This window comes from Perognathus longimembris, chromosome 18 (genome assembly GCF_023159225.1).
Source record: "Perognathus longimembris pacificus isolate PPM17 chromosome 18, ASM2315922v1, whole genome shotgun sequence".
In the NCBI taxonomy this organism is placed as follows: Eukaryota; Metazoa; Chordata; class Mammalia; order Rodentia; family Heteromyidae; genus Perognathus; species Perognathus longimembris.
Window position 1 is genome coordinate 43,962,447 of NC_063178.1, and position 14,218 is coordinate 43,976,664.

The window sequence follows — 14,218 nt, forward strand, 5'->3', positions numbered from 1 at the left end:
CAGAAAGCCCACAGATTGGGAGACGATCTTTACCGGCCATTCAAAGGACAAAGGCCTCATATCTAAAATATATGCAGAACTAAAAAAATTACCTTCGTCCAAAACAAAACCGCAAAGAACCAATAGCCCCCTCATCCAGTGGGCTAAAGACTTATAAAGAGGCTTCTCTGATGAGGAAATGAGAATGGCCAAGAGACATATCTACATCACTCGCCATAAAAGAAATGCAAATCAAAACAACATTGAGATTCCATTTCTATATCTTCTTATATTAAGATCTTTGATAAAATTATTAAGTTAATTTATGACAAAATTATACCAAAACATATTTGCTTTAGTATGTAAAAATGAACCTCTCATAAATCTTTGTGTTTTACTCACCATTTAGCACGTGCTCATTTATGCAACCCAAATAGCATGATTTATGTTTCCAGGTTTTACTATAAAATATTTATTTATTATAGAGTCTAATGACTCCCCGATTAGTTTCCAATCAGGGTCATTTTATTGTGAAGATAGAAGATTTATAAGTTAGCAACGGAGATAACTGACAGAGACACATCTGGAAGGCCCAAACGCCAGAATGGGCCTTACAGAAATGTTGGACGAATTCTTTATTTCATATGGATATAGAATATGCTGTTATGTTTTGTATATCAAGTATCAATGTTAGCTACTCCTTGCCTCTGGCTCTTAGAGATACTTGATCCATTTTCAAAAGAAAGCCACAAGATAGGAGCCATTTCTTTCTTTTCCATTATTTAATTACTGTGAAAGTCATACATATAACTAAGTATTAATTACATGAAACCTATTTAAAATTCATTTTACTCTTAACAAAACCCAATGTGAGGAGATACACTTCCACTCTGATATAATTTATTTTTATTTTGTGACTGAGTTTTCCTTTTTTTTTTGCTGTGTTACCAGTATGGCCAATGGAATAGGTGTGTAGTTGGGCTAGTATTGTGTGATACTCCTACTTCTTTAAGAAAACAGATGCGTACAAACAGAGCTAAGGGAAGGCCTGGGGCTCCCAGGACAAGCATCTCTGGACGTGGCGGGCAAGCTGACAGATGAGCATGAGGAGGACCCTGTTCGGCCTCACCTTTTGTATCTGCTACCTGGCTTTTTACCTCTAGAACAAGTATGTCCTCCAGTATGTCCTTTCTTTCCTGAAATTTACCTACCCTATCTTATTCCAAGGGTGGCAGACATTTGTTGGTGCAGTTTTGCTTCATGTGTCATATAAACTGGGCTGGGTGGAGATCAACTGCTGTTCAAAAATCTGATATTTCCACGTGGCTTCCCACTTCCATGGTGTTTGTGGGGATAATATATGCTGGGTCCAGAGCCTTGTCCAGATTGGCTGTTCCTGTGTTTCTCACTTTACATAATGTAGCAGCAGTTATTGTCTGTGGGTACCAGAAGTGTTTTTGGAAAGAGAAAACATCTCCCACAAAGACATCTTCCTCCTGGCTGCTGTGGGCTGCCTTCCCTTCAATGACACCCAGTTTGATCCAGGTAGATATTTCTGGGCTGTAATTCACATATTCTATGTAGGATCTTATAAACTACTTCAGAAATTCCCCGAAGCCTAGTATGTAAACTACATAATCAATGTAGTGCACCTGACAGTTGTATCTCATCCCACAAGTGACCTCTCCAGTGTCCTGGGCTTCCTGTTCCTGTCCTTCCACCGATTCCATGGCAGCTGCTGTGCCAGTGGAATCTTAGGATTCTTTCTCATGCTCACGACAGTGAAACTGAAAAGCCTTCTGGCCTCAAGGCAGTGCGCAGCCTAGATTTTCTTTGCTAAGGTTGTCACAGCTGGGTTGTCTGTACTGTTGTTCGATGTGGTCCTGTCCAGTGCAACTGTGGCAAAGTAACAAATTGTGATTTCAACAAATTAGCTTAATGAGTGAATGAAAGTTAGTGTAAGTTAGAACAAGAATTTTAACTAAAGTTCTCTCCTTTTTAAATTATATATTCTTTAATCTCTTAGATTGCTGGTGTGTGTTTTAAATTTTACATCATAATGAAACTAGTCATAAAAATCAGCTGCAACACTAATTTGATATTACATATATTGTTATATACAAAAAATCAAATAATCTCATAATTTCAAAGAGAAATCGGAGTAGTTAACAATTTCATAAAGGAAATGACATTATAAGGACATGGACAAACATGTGTATGTGTGTGTATATAGGTACATATGTATGCACACATATTACGGTCTATAGGAAGGAATTAGATTTTACCTCTAGTAGTTGTGTTGCATTAAGCAACTTCAGACAACTTAACAACTAAAGTTTCCTTGTAAAGCTGACAATAGTTTGTGTGTGTGTGTGTGTGTGTGTGTGTGTGTGTATGTGTGTTTGTTTCTTTCTTTTTTTTTTTGCCAATCCTGGGGCTTAGACTCAGGTCTGGAGCACTGTCCCTGGGTTCTTTTTGCTCAAGGCTAACACTCTAACTCCTGAGCCACAGAACCACTACCAGATTTTTCTGTTTATGTGGTGATGAGAAATCGAACCCAGTGCTTCACACATGCTAGGCTGGCACTGTACCACTAAGCCACATTCCCAGCCCAATAATAATATTCTTAAAGTGCTATATACTTTAAAATATGAAAAAAAAAAAACAGGAAAATCCATGGTCGTGTAGAAACTGAAATAGTTTATTTATAGATGTAAAGATGAACAAATTTTGCTATTAAGTTTCCTGCAGCACTACAATAATAAGCAAGAATGTAGAAATTAAAATTTGTATGCTTCTCCTAAAGTATATCAGAAGAATAGCACATGAGAAAAGTGAACTGAAAAGTTACAGATGTTGGAACATTTCAGTATATAAACTATGCTTTCCATATGCAAGAAGATAAGACAAGAACTTGAAACATTCACCAGGAAAAGTTGTAAAGTGCTTTAATTATAAATTAGATTGATACATAGTTAAAATTTATACTTGGGGCTAACAACAGATTTTAATCATTGAAGAAACTATCAAACATTCTTTAAAAATTTCTAGAAAAAATCCATCATAGGCAAAAATTGGAGAAAAACAAAGAATAAAAGAAAATAATTACAATGAGAGTATGAAATGCTTTTGAGTTTCAATAGACAGAAAAAGATGACAGAAGACACAGTTAAAAAGATAATACATGAAAAGTTTCTCAAATTCGCAAACAAAAAGGGTTAACCAACTTATAATCACACTGTGGTACTTCATCATGAGCATTCAGAATACCAGTTAAGCAATACATATTAAAATGGCCAAAATTCAGGGGGGGAAAAAAACAGTACTTTAAAAAAACTGTATGTGGTTCAGTAAGAAATTTACTCATTACATGACACATGTAACTTAACCCCTCTGCATACCATCTCTACAATACCTATAAAATACATTTTAAAAAAGAATACAATGTATATCCTACAAAATGAAGTAAGAGTGAGGAAAGGGATGGGTAGAGGAGGAATGGGTGAGAATGTTGAAAGGCATCACATTGATCAAGATATACTGCATTCATAAACTGCCTTGCTAAATGGCAACCGCTTAAAGTTAATTAAATCAAAAAGATGCATTTTTGTTTTAGGTTAAAAAAGGAAAATGTACTCATTACCTTACTTATGCAACTGTACCCCCTCTGCATATCACATTTAGAATAACAACAAGCTTAAAAAATTATGGTGTGTGTGTGTGTATGTGTGTGTAGTGTGTGTGGGAACAAGAGGCTTTGTGAGCGCTACACAACCATTCTACCTCTGAGCCACTTCCCAAGCCAAAATATTACATTTCTATGACATACAACATTTCTACAATTAGGCTAACTGATTTTTCAAAAGAAACAAGGTAAGGCAGCATATCATTCAAGTTAACCTTCAATGAATAGAATGAAAATGAGAGCCAGACCACACTTTACATACAACAGAAACTGAAGATGAGATTCAGATTTAATAATAGGTAGAAATTAAGTGATAAAATCAATTGTGAAGAACCGAGCATAATGAAGAAGCAGAGACACAGATGCTAAAAATGGGAAAGAGAAAGTAGATGAAAATTTTGCATAGATTTGTTATTAATTATAATTTGACAGAAATATTCAAATTCAGTAGAAGGTAGTTTTGAACAAAGTAATCTCAGTTTTCTGCACTATTTGAAGATGATATAAGCTACATTTAATATTATATTTTAGTTGTCATGGATTCATTTTGAAAAAAAGTGTTAATCTCCAAAATATTCTCTGTGAAAAGATCTAAGTAACATAGCTTTTAAAAAAAGTTTCCCTTAATATATTTCTTTGTTTCTAGTGATAATTATGGGGCTTGAACTCAAGATCCTCCACTCTTGCCTGGCTTTCTTGCTCACTCCTAAGGGTCCACCACTTGAGCCATGCCTCTAGGCCAGTATTTTCCTGGTTAATTGTAGATGGATTCCTTTAGACTTTTTTGCTCGAGCTGATGTCAATTTGATTCTCAAGTCTCAGCCTCCTCTAAAGTACCTAGGAGTACAGGCTTCAGTCAGCTGTAGGTTTGCTTAACATTTTAAACTTGAGAAGATTTCAAATATTTTTAGTGGAGTTATATTTCTAATGTTTCCTATACAAGAAAATATAACTCTCCATTTAAAATATACCAATTTGTTTAAAACAAATAATACAATGCATATAGCCTCAGGAAAACAACACATGAGAACATTTATTTGTGATATCAGTCATCATTTGGCTTCTACAGCATATCTGCTCTACATTTATGATAGAAATGAGGAAAAAATAAATATCATATACTTCATTAAGTAGTTTTAACTATGTAAGACCTCTAAAAATACACAAGAATCTCCAGGGGGCCTCAAAACACGCTCTAATCACGATTGAAAAAAATAAAAATTACGTTGATATTGTAATCACTAAGATGATCACTTATTAAAAGGAGATAGAGAAAAGTACTTTAGCCAAAAATTATAAAACTTAAAAATTAACAGAAGGAAAATATGTGAGACGATACTAGTCAATCCAAAGGAAATCAGGTAGCTAAAAGGGAAGAGAACAGTGGAAAGTTTGAGAAGATACACTGAGGGGATGGAAGGTAACCAGCAAAAGGAATTAATCGGGGTATACAGGTAAATAAAATAATGTTGTTTTGGTGTTAGACTTCATGCTGCTTATAACATGTAAGCCAGTGCATAAGGTAAAGCAGAATCAAAATGTCAGGTTTTTGTTTTATTTTAAAAGGCATATGAAAAGCAGCAGAGTATAGAAAGCTAGAAAGAAGAGTACCTGGAAAACATACTGAACACATAAAAGGCAAAAAATAAATTGCAGCAACACAAACATTAGAATGCAGAGATAAGGCAAGAGTCAGTTCGAGAAATGAAGAGGAGAACCTCATGACAGAAATATCGTATCTACAGAAAAGACATAGCAGTATGTCTCAAGATATTCTCTCAAAGTATAAATGAAAAATCAGCAGAGCAACTACAGAGTGGACAAGGCTTTAGCATAATTTCCTGAATTAACAATAAAAAACCAAATTCCCTTGGGGAATCTAAACTTTTAACAGTTACTTAATATGCTTACTTTATTTTCCCCAAAATACCAATGTAACAAAAATTATGTACAAACACACTGGAAATTACCAGAAGTGGTCACAGTTATGTAATCATTATGCTATTATATTTGGGTTAAAGTTTCAAATAGTTTATCCTTCAAAAGGTATACTCATATTTTAAATTGAGTTAAAGAGGAATGGTAAGAAGTATTGGGATTTGGTGAGCTATAGTATTACAAAAGCACTTAAATAACAGCAGTGTTGAGGAACTCAGCGGTAGCCTCTACTGCACACTACTGGAGAGCAAAGTGCATGAGCACAGTGCATATCACAGCTGTGCTTGAAATTGTTACATCTGCATACCAGCATTTGAAAAAATATACAAAATAAGCTACATATTTTCAAATGTGTTGGATGGGTGTATACAATAATAAACTGTGGTTTCAATGTACAATGCAAGTAAAATTATTCAAAGAGAGTTCCATAAAACAACAAGAATGATTCCCATGGAACATAATGTTAACTAATTCAAATGAACTCTAGTAATTTTATCTATTAATATTTTATTTTCTTAAGTAAATGTACAAAAGGCTTACCATTCAAAATGTCAGTTTATGAGTACACTACATTTTGATCAGTATCAACAATTTCATCATTTTCTCCCCCATCCTCCCAAACAAATCTCTCCATTCAATTTTCTTAATTTCACAGAATATGCATTAAATGTTAATAAATATTTTCATCTCCTACTCTCTTAATTCATCTGTGCCTCTCTCCTTGATCTTCTTTTCACATTTTAGCTACCAGCTTCCTGATATTCGTTTTTATGGACTGTGACTTAATTCTAAGAAGTCACACCATTTTAATTTTCTCTTTCACATACCATTATTTGGTTATTATGTATGTATGCTACCTATGCATTGGTATTTATTTGTTTATTGTAAATTTATTCATTTTAATCTATAAGTAGTTTTCTAAAAGATTCATTTCAACATATCAATTTATAAGTAAATTGTACCTTGAGATTCTTTTTTAAAAAATTTATTTATTAATAAAATTTTATTGACAAGGTATTTTGCAAAAGGGGTACAGTTACATAGTAGGGCAGTTTGCACACTTCTTGTGATATCTTACTCCCTTGTTTTTCATTCCCTTCCCTAGATCAGGTAGACCCATATACAATACACAGTGTGCCAAAAACATACACAGTAGCCACATGGCATACGCCAAAGGAAATTCAACTAGAACTTTAAATACAGCGTCAACAATAGAGTTTGTTTATCCTTGTCTTATATGATCATACATACATAGCTTTTGAGCTATTGTGATCCAAAGATAGGTTTATTTTTTACTTGTATATGTTGAGTAGTTGTTTGGTTTTAGTTACATAATGTAAGGTCGCTGACACAAACCTGTGGAAATACCATTTAACAAGAAGTTTTTGGTTTCGCAGACCAGGTCTCTAGTGTCTCCCCCCCATCCCCACCTTAACAGTCATATATCAAAGAGATAATGCCCCTTTGTTTTCTGTGTTCTAGGCTTGTCTCGCTCAACATTATTTGTTCAAGTTCTGACCATTTCCCTGTGAATACCAATATTTTATCATTTCTAATCGCTGCATAGTATTCCATTGTGTATAGGTACCACATTTTTTGGATTCATTCATCTGTAGAGGGGCATCTGGGTTGTTTCCATATTTTGGCTATTGTGAATTGTTCAGCAATAAACATGGATGTGCAGGTGTCTTTTTGATATCCTGAGACCTGTTGTTCAGGATAGATGCCTATGAGTGGTAAGGCTGGGTCATAAGGGTAGGTCTATGCTGAGCTTTTTGAGGAACCTCCATACTGTTCTCCAAAGTAGTTGTACTAATTTGCACTCCCACCAACAGTGGTTCCTCTTTCCCTGCATCCCCTCCAGCATTTGTCGTTGGCTGAGTTCAGAGCATAGGCCATTCTAACCGGAGTGAGGTGGTATCTCAGGGTTGTTTTTATTTGCATTTCCTTTACTGCCAGGGATGTTGAACATTTCCTCCTACGTTTCATTCCCATCTTTATCTCTTTTCCTGTGAACTCTCTCTTTAGCTCCTTTGCCCATTTCCTAATTGGTTTACTGAGCTTGGAGGGGGTTAGTTTTTTTTAGTTCTCTGTAGATGACCTATATCATGCCTTTGTCTGTTCCTGTGCTGGTGAAGATCCTTTCCCATATGGTTGGATGTCTTTCTAGTTTGGTGGCTATGTCTTTAGCTGTGCAGAAACTTTTTATTTTGTAGTAGTCCCATTTGTTGAGACTCTCCCTTATCTGTTGTGCCCCTAGGACTCCAGGAAGTTCCTTCCTGTGCCTATAAGGTCTAGTGTCTTTCCTACTGTGTCCTTCAGTAATTTCAAAGATTCAGGTCTGATGTTGAGGTCCTTGATCCATTTTGAGTTGATCTTGTTGCATGGTGATAGGCTAGGGTCTGCTTTGAGTTTTCTACATATGGCTGCCCAGTTTTCCCAGCACCAGTAGTTGAAGAGGCTATGTTTTTTCCATTGTACGTCTTTAGCGCCTTTGTCGAAGATCAGCTGACTGTAAGAACGCGGCTTTATTTCTGGGTCTTCTATTCTTTTTCCATTGGTCTTCAGGTCTGTTTTTTGTTTGTTTGTTTGTTTGTTTGTTTTTACCAATACCAGGCTGTTTTTATTATGATGGCTCTATAATAGAGCTTGAAATCTGGTATTGTGATACTTCCTGCACTGCTTTTTTCTTTCTTTTTTTTTTTTTTGCCTAGAATTGCTTTGGCTATTCTAGGTCTTTTTGCTGTTCCATATGAATTTATGGGTTACGTTCTCTATTTCAGCGAAGAATGTAGCTGGGACCTTGATGGGAATTGCATTGAATTTGTATAACAATTTGGGCAATATGGCCATTTTCACTATATTGATTCTGCCTACCCATAAGCATGGAGGTCTTTCCATCTCCTTGTGTCCTCTTTGAATTCCCTTATTAGATTTTTATAGTTTTCATTAAATAAGTCATTCACGTCTTTAGTTAGGTTGATCCCTCGGTGATTTATTCTTTTTTTAGCTATTGTAAATGGTATTATTTCCATAATTTCCTTTTCTGCTTGTACATTACTGGTGTACAGAAAATCTGCTGATTTTTGTGGGTTGATTTTGTATCCTGCTACTTTGCCAAAATGGTTTATTTGGTCTAGGAGGTTGGGGACTGAGTTTTTTGGGTCCTTCAAATATAAGATCATGTCATCTGTGAATAGGGATAGTTTGATTTCTTCTTTTCCGATGTGGATACCTTTGATGCTCTCCTCTTGCCTTATTTGTATGGCTAGGGATTCCAGCACTACATTGAAAAGAAGTGGGGAGAGTGGGTATCCTTGCCTTGTTCCTGAGTTTAGGGGGAATGGTTTTAGTTTCTCCCCATTTAATATGATATTGGTCTGTTGTATATGGCTTTTATTGTTTTAAAGAATGTTCCATCTATTCCTGTTCTCTCTAGGGCTTTTAACATGAATGGGTGTTGGATTTTGTCAAAGGCTTTTTGGGCATCGACTGAGATGCCGATGTGATTCTTGGTCTTAGCTCTGTTTATGTGGTGAATTACATTTATTGATTTATGGATGTTGAAGCATCCTTGTATCTGTGGGATGAAGCCTACTTGATCATGATGTATAATTTTCTTGATCGGTTTCTGGATCCTGTTAGCTAATATTTTGTTGAGGAGCTTTGCGTCTGTGTTCATTTGTGATATTGGTCTGTAGTTCTCTTTTTTTGTTGGGTCTTTGCCTGGTTTGAGGATGAGTATAATATTAGCTTCATAGAATGAGTTTGGGATTTCTCCCTCTGTTTCTATTTCATGGAAAAGTTTGAGGAGTATTGGTATTAGATCCTTAGTAAAGGTTTTTATAGAATTCATTGGTGAATCTATCCAGGCCTGGATTTTTCTTTGTTGGGAGGCTCTTGATTACCCCCTGTATCTCATTGTAAGTTATTTTTTTTAGTTGATTTATTTCTTCTTGATTCAGTTTGGGAAGTTTATACTCATCTAAGAATTGATCCATTTCTGTAATAATTATTGTTCTTTAGTGAGTAGAGGTTCTGGAAATAATTCCTTATGATTGTTTGAATATTGTGTGTATTTGTTGTAATTTTTCCAGTGGAGTCCCTGTTCTTATGGTTATGAGTCTCTTCTCTCCTTTTTTTTTTTTTGTAAGTCTTACAAGGGGTCTGTCAATTTTATTTATTTTCTCAAAGAACTAGCTTTTAGTTTTATTTGTTTGTTGAATGGTCTTTCTATTTTCAATCACATTTATGTCTTCTTTAATCTTTGTTTAAGTTTTTAAGCCAGAGTGGTTGCACCATATTGTAACCATAGCAATCAGGAAGCTAAGTTAGGAGGACCTTACATTAGTAGCCAGCCTTGTGTATATAACAAGGCCTTCAAAAAGTAGCAGAAATAAGCTTTCTTCCAAATTTGTTTTATCTATCATATACCTCAACATATAATTTCAGTGATTAGGAATTGTAGTTTACATATGTAAAATAACATATATATACATATATATACATATATACTTAAATGTGTGCAAGGATATGTACACACAAATAGACAAACACAATAATATATTGTTACATTCTAGTGGCAAAAACAGTATATAAGATCAATTTTAGATAAAATTTATTTGATATCCCTTTGTCCTTTTATTTTACATTTTATAATATATGTAATGCACAGTATGTTTTACAATATAAATATAACATTTATGTATTTCTAAAAGCATGTGCATGTTTCTCAATATATTTACTAAATGTATGTGTAACATTTCATATTAGCTTATGGAGAATATCTTCAAAATATCTTCTCGAAGCCCTGCTGTGTGTCTCCATGTTTATGTTCTGTCTCCTGACTTTTCCTCAGTCACCATGGCGTCCCACTTCAGCTCTCCATTGGAGCTGACTTGGTTTATTGGTATTGTTTTTGTTCTTTCTTGCCTCTATGGCCTTCATAGCTACTCAGGAGGCTGAGATCTGAGGGTCACGGTTCAAAGCCAGCACAGGCAGGAAGGTCCAAGACTTATCTCCAATTCACCACCAGAAAACCCAGACGTGGAGCTATATTGCAAAGTAGTAGAAGGCTAGCCTTGAGCTGAAGCGCTCTAGGACAGCATCCAAACCCGTTGTTCAAGCCCCGCGACCGACCCAAAATAAAAAAACAAAAACAAAAAACGTGGGTTCTCCATTTTCTTCCAATACAACGCTAGCACTTCAACAGTGTTAACCATTTCCAGCTTTGGCGTGGTTACTTGGAGAGAAGGTCTCACTTTCCTACCAGGGATGGCTTCAAACTGGGACCCTCAGATCTCAGCTTCCTGAATAGTTAGGATTATAGGTGCGAGCCACTGGCACCTGGCTACCACTGAACTCCTTTTAAAATTAAGAGGAGCCAAAGTTGTTTATGGGAGAAAAGAATCAATAGATAATGTACAGACTGGTAAATTATACTATTTTTTGTAACTATCAGAAGGTTCAGAGACAAAAAGTAAAACTAGGAAATAAACTGAAAAAAGACTTAAAAAGTATTTTCTCTACATACATTGAAATCAACACCAAACAATACAACTTTTTTCAATATTGAAATTGTTAGAATATATTAGACATTTCCAGAAACTATGCAGATGCAGACATCCAGGTATAGAAGAACAAAGGAAAAGTTCATTGCTGGCAAAGGGGGCCCCGGCAAGACCCTTTCTCACTGGGAGAAGTGAGAAGTGCGGCCTATTGTCTGGGTTGACATATATAACCTAGGAGGTCTTGAAGGCGGGGACCTCAGTGTGGATGTGCAGATCAAAGGCTTCATCATGTTGGCCTGGGATTTATGGCTGCTTTCCAAATGGTAGAAAAGGGCTCCTGCAGCTGCCCAGGCCTGAAGGTCATGCTAAGGGGATCTTGTTGCCTTATGTGGTCGTAATTGCCCCAAAGGAGTGCCATCTCAATGTAAAGGGGGTGGAGGCTGATTATTTACTGCCCTCACTAAATGGGCCTAGTGTTTACTAGGGAAGGGGCATGCTAAACTTTTGGGAGAAGGGGGCTATCAGGCTTACAGAAATATAGTTTAGAAAACTCAAAAGAACACTTATGTTTATCTTTCTATCCACCACATTACTTTTGCCCCCTAATGTTACAAGGTTCTTTGTATTCATCCTCTACACACACACACACACACACCCTCTCCAGTCCTGGGGCTTGAACTTAGGGCCTCGGCACTGTCTCTGAGCTATTCGTTGCTTTTTTTTTATTGGTATAAAGGTGATGTACAGAGGAGTTAAGGTTTTATAAGTCAAGTAATGAGTACATTTCTTTTTGGACATGTTACCCCTTCCTTCTCTCTTGAAGGTTTTCACTCCCATCCCAGCCCTCAAATTGGATAATTTATTTTCAACATAGTGTCTGATGTCTTACTTTACTTTACATGAGTTATTATAGGTCCATCCACTTCCCTGTAAATGATACTATTCTTTCTAATCGCTGTGTAAAATTCTATTCTATGGAAGTACCGCACTTTTTTTTAATCCAATCATCAATTGCAGGGCAACCGAGATGTTTCCTGTACTTGACTATTGTAAATAGTACAGCAATGAACGTGGATGTGCAAATGTCTATACAGCAACCTGGCTTGTGTTGTTCTGGGCAGATGCACAGAAGTGGTATGGCTGGGTTGTAGGGTAGATGTATACTTAGTTTTGTGAGGAATCTCCATACTGCTGTCCAGAGTGGTTGTATTAGTTTATATTCCCTTCAACAGTGCAATAGGGCTCCTTTCCCCTACATCCCCACCAATATTTGTTGTTTGAATTCATGTCATAGGCCAATTTATCTGGAGTGTAATGGAATCTCAGAGTTGTTTTGATTTGCATTTCCTTTATGTCCAGGGATATTGAGCATTTCCTCATATGTTTCTATGCCATTCTTACCTCTTCTACTGAGTAGTCTCCCCTTACTTCCAATGCTCATTTAGTGAATAATTTATTAGCTTTGGGAGGAGTTATTTTCTTGAGCTCGTTGTGTATTTTGGGGATTACACCTTTGTCAGATATATTCCTGATAATGAACTTCTCATGGTCTGTTGGCTGTCTTTATATTTATGTCCTTTGCTGTGCAGAAACTTTTAATTTGATGTAGCCCCATTTGTTCAAGTCACTCTCCTACCTACTGTGCTTCTGGGACTCTCTTCAAAAAGTTGCTGTTGCAATATGAATGCACATTCATTAGTGCTTTCTGAGATTCTTTAGTGTGGTTGTGTTTATCATGGAGAATACATAATGATGTGAGTCAGCAGCTGGTTGGACCATCAGGTACCTCGTTTAGGAAGTCATATGGATGTTTGGATTCCTTTGCTCCATTCACACTTCTGTCAGTCTCAGCCACCTAGCTTTTCAAATACAGAGCATATGTTAATTTCACAGTTTTTTCTTTTTCTAAGATATTGTTGAACTTGTGAATTTCTTTGAATGATTGGAGTAATGCCCATTTTTTCCCAGGCCTAATGTCCCATGAGCTCCATGTGCACATTGGACAAGCCATAGATGGTCCTGGGTCTCTGAATTCACAGATCTGGGGTTGGGTTCTGGGGAGACCTCCTCAGATGACCATTTGGGCTCCTCAAATGACCTACAGGCACAGACACCGGGGACACGGAGCTGGGATGCAGAGCCGGAGCACGAGAGCCGCGAAATGGGAGCTGGAGTGCGGGAGCTGGAGTGCAGAGCCGGGCCATGAGGTTTGTTTTCATGGGTTCCAGTCATAGGTTTGAACTTGAGGTGTTTTTCTAATGGCTACAGCTCTATTACTTTCAGCTTTCTGGTGGTTACTTAGAGATAAGAGTCTCAGGGACTTTCCTGCCCAGGCTGGTTTACACCAGGATCCTCAGATTTCAAGCATTTTGTGTAATACTCTTGGTTTCCCGTGGGACACTTATCTCCTGGATTGAGTAGATAGGCCATTACAAGGCAGAGGATCTGAACTGGAAAAAAGAAAAAGAGAGAGAGAGAGACAGAGGGGGAGAGAGGGGAGAGAGAATGGAGAGAGAGAGGGCAGAGATAATTCTTTCTGAATGTCTGGCTGTATTCATCTGCCTTCGTGTACTTTTTAAAAATTTAATTTTATTGTCAAAGTGATGTACAGAGGGGTTTGCACTTTTTTCTTAACAACAAAACTACCTTGCACTGTAGTATATTCACTGATTCTAATATGTGTACTCTCCGTATTTTAAACTATCTTAAATTAGATTTTCCCAAGCTAAAAAAAATAGTTGCTGTCTATAGACATATAGATTCATGATACACTTTGGTGTGGGGCATGCCCGGAAGCAATTAGCTGGTCCTGCTTGTTTCCCAGCCCTGGGGCTGCATGGCTGTTACTCTGCAACCCAGAAAGGTGGTTCTAGCTGACCTCACCTCCCAGCCTTGGGACCACGTGTGGCCAAGATGGCACCTGGTGATGAACCCGGAGGCGGTTCTGTGGGCTGTGATGTAGAATTAGGCCGCCTCTTAGGATTGTCCCTCAGCCCTCCACCCTTGATGGATAGCTCAGGCCTCCCTTCACAGTCCTTAGATAGGTGTGCGTACACCTCTCCCCTTCCTGCCACTTCCTGACCTATTTAAGAGCGGAGCTTATTTC

At 37.0% G+C, this 14,218-nt stretch overlaps 1 pseudogene; it reads left to right on the top strand.

Moving 5' to 3' along the window:
- Nucleotides 1-1,076: 1,076 nt before the first annotated feature.
- Nucleotides 1,077-14,218, top strand: part of LOC125366998 — a 48,838-nt pseudogene continuing 35,696 nt past the window's right edge.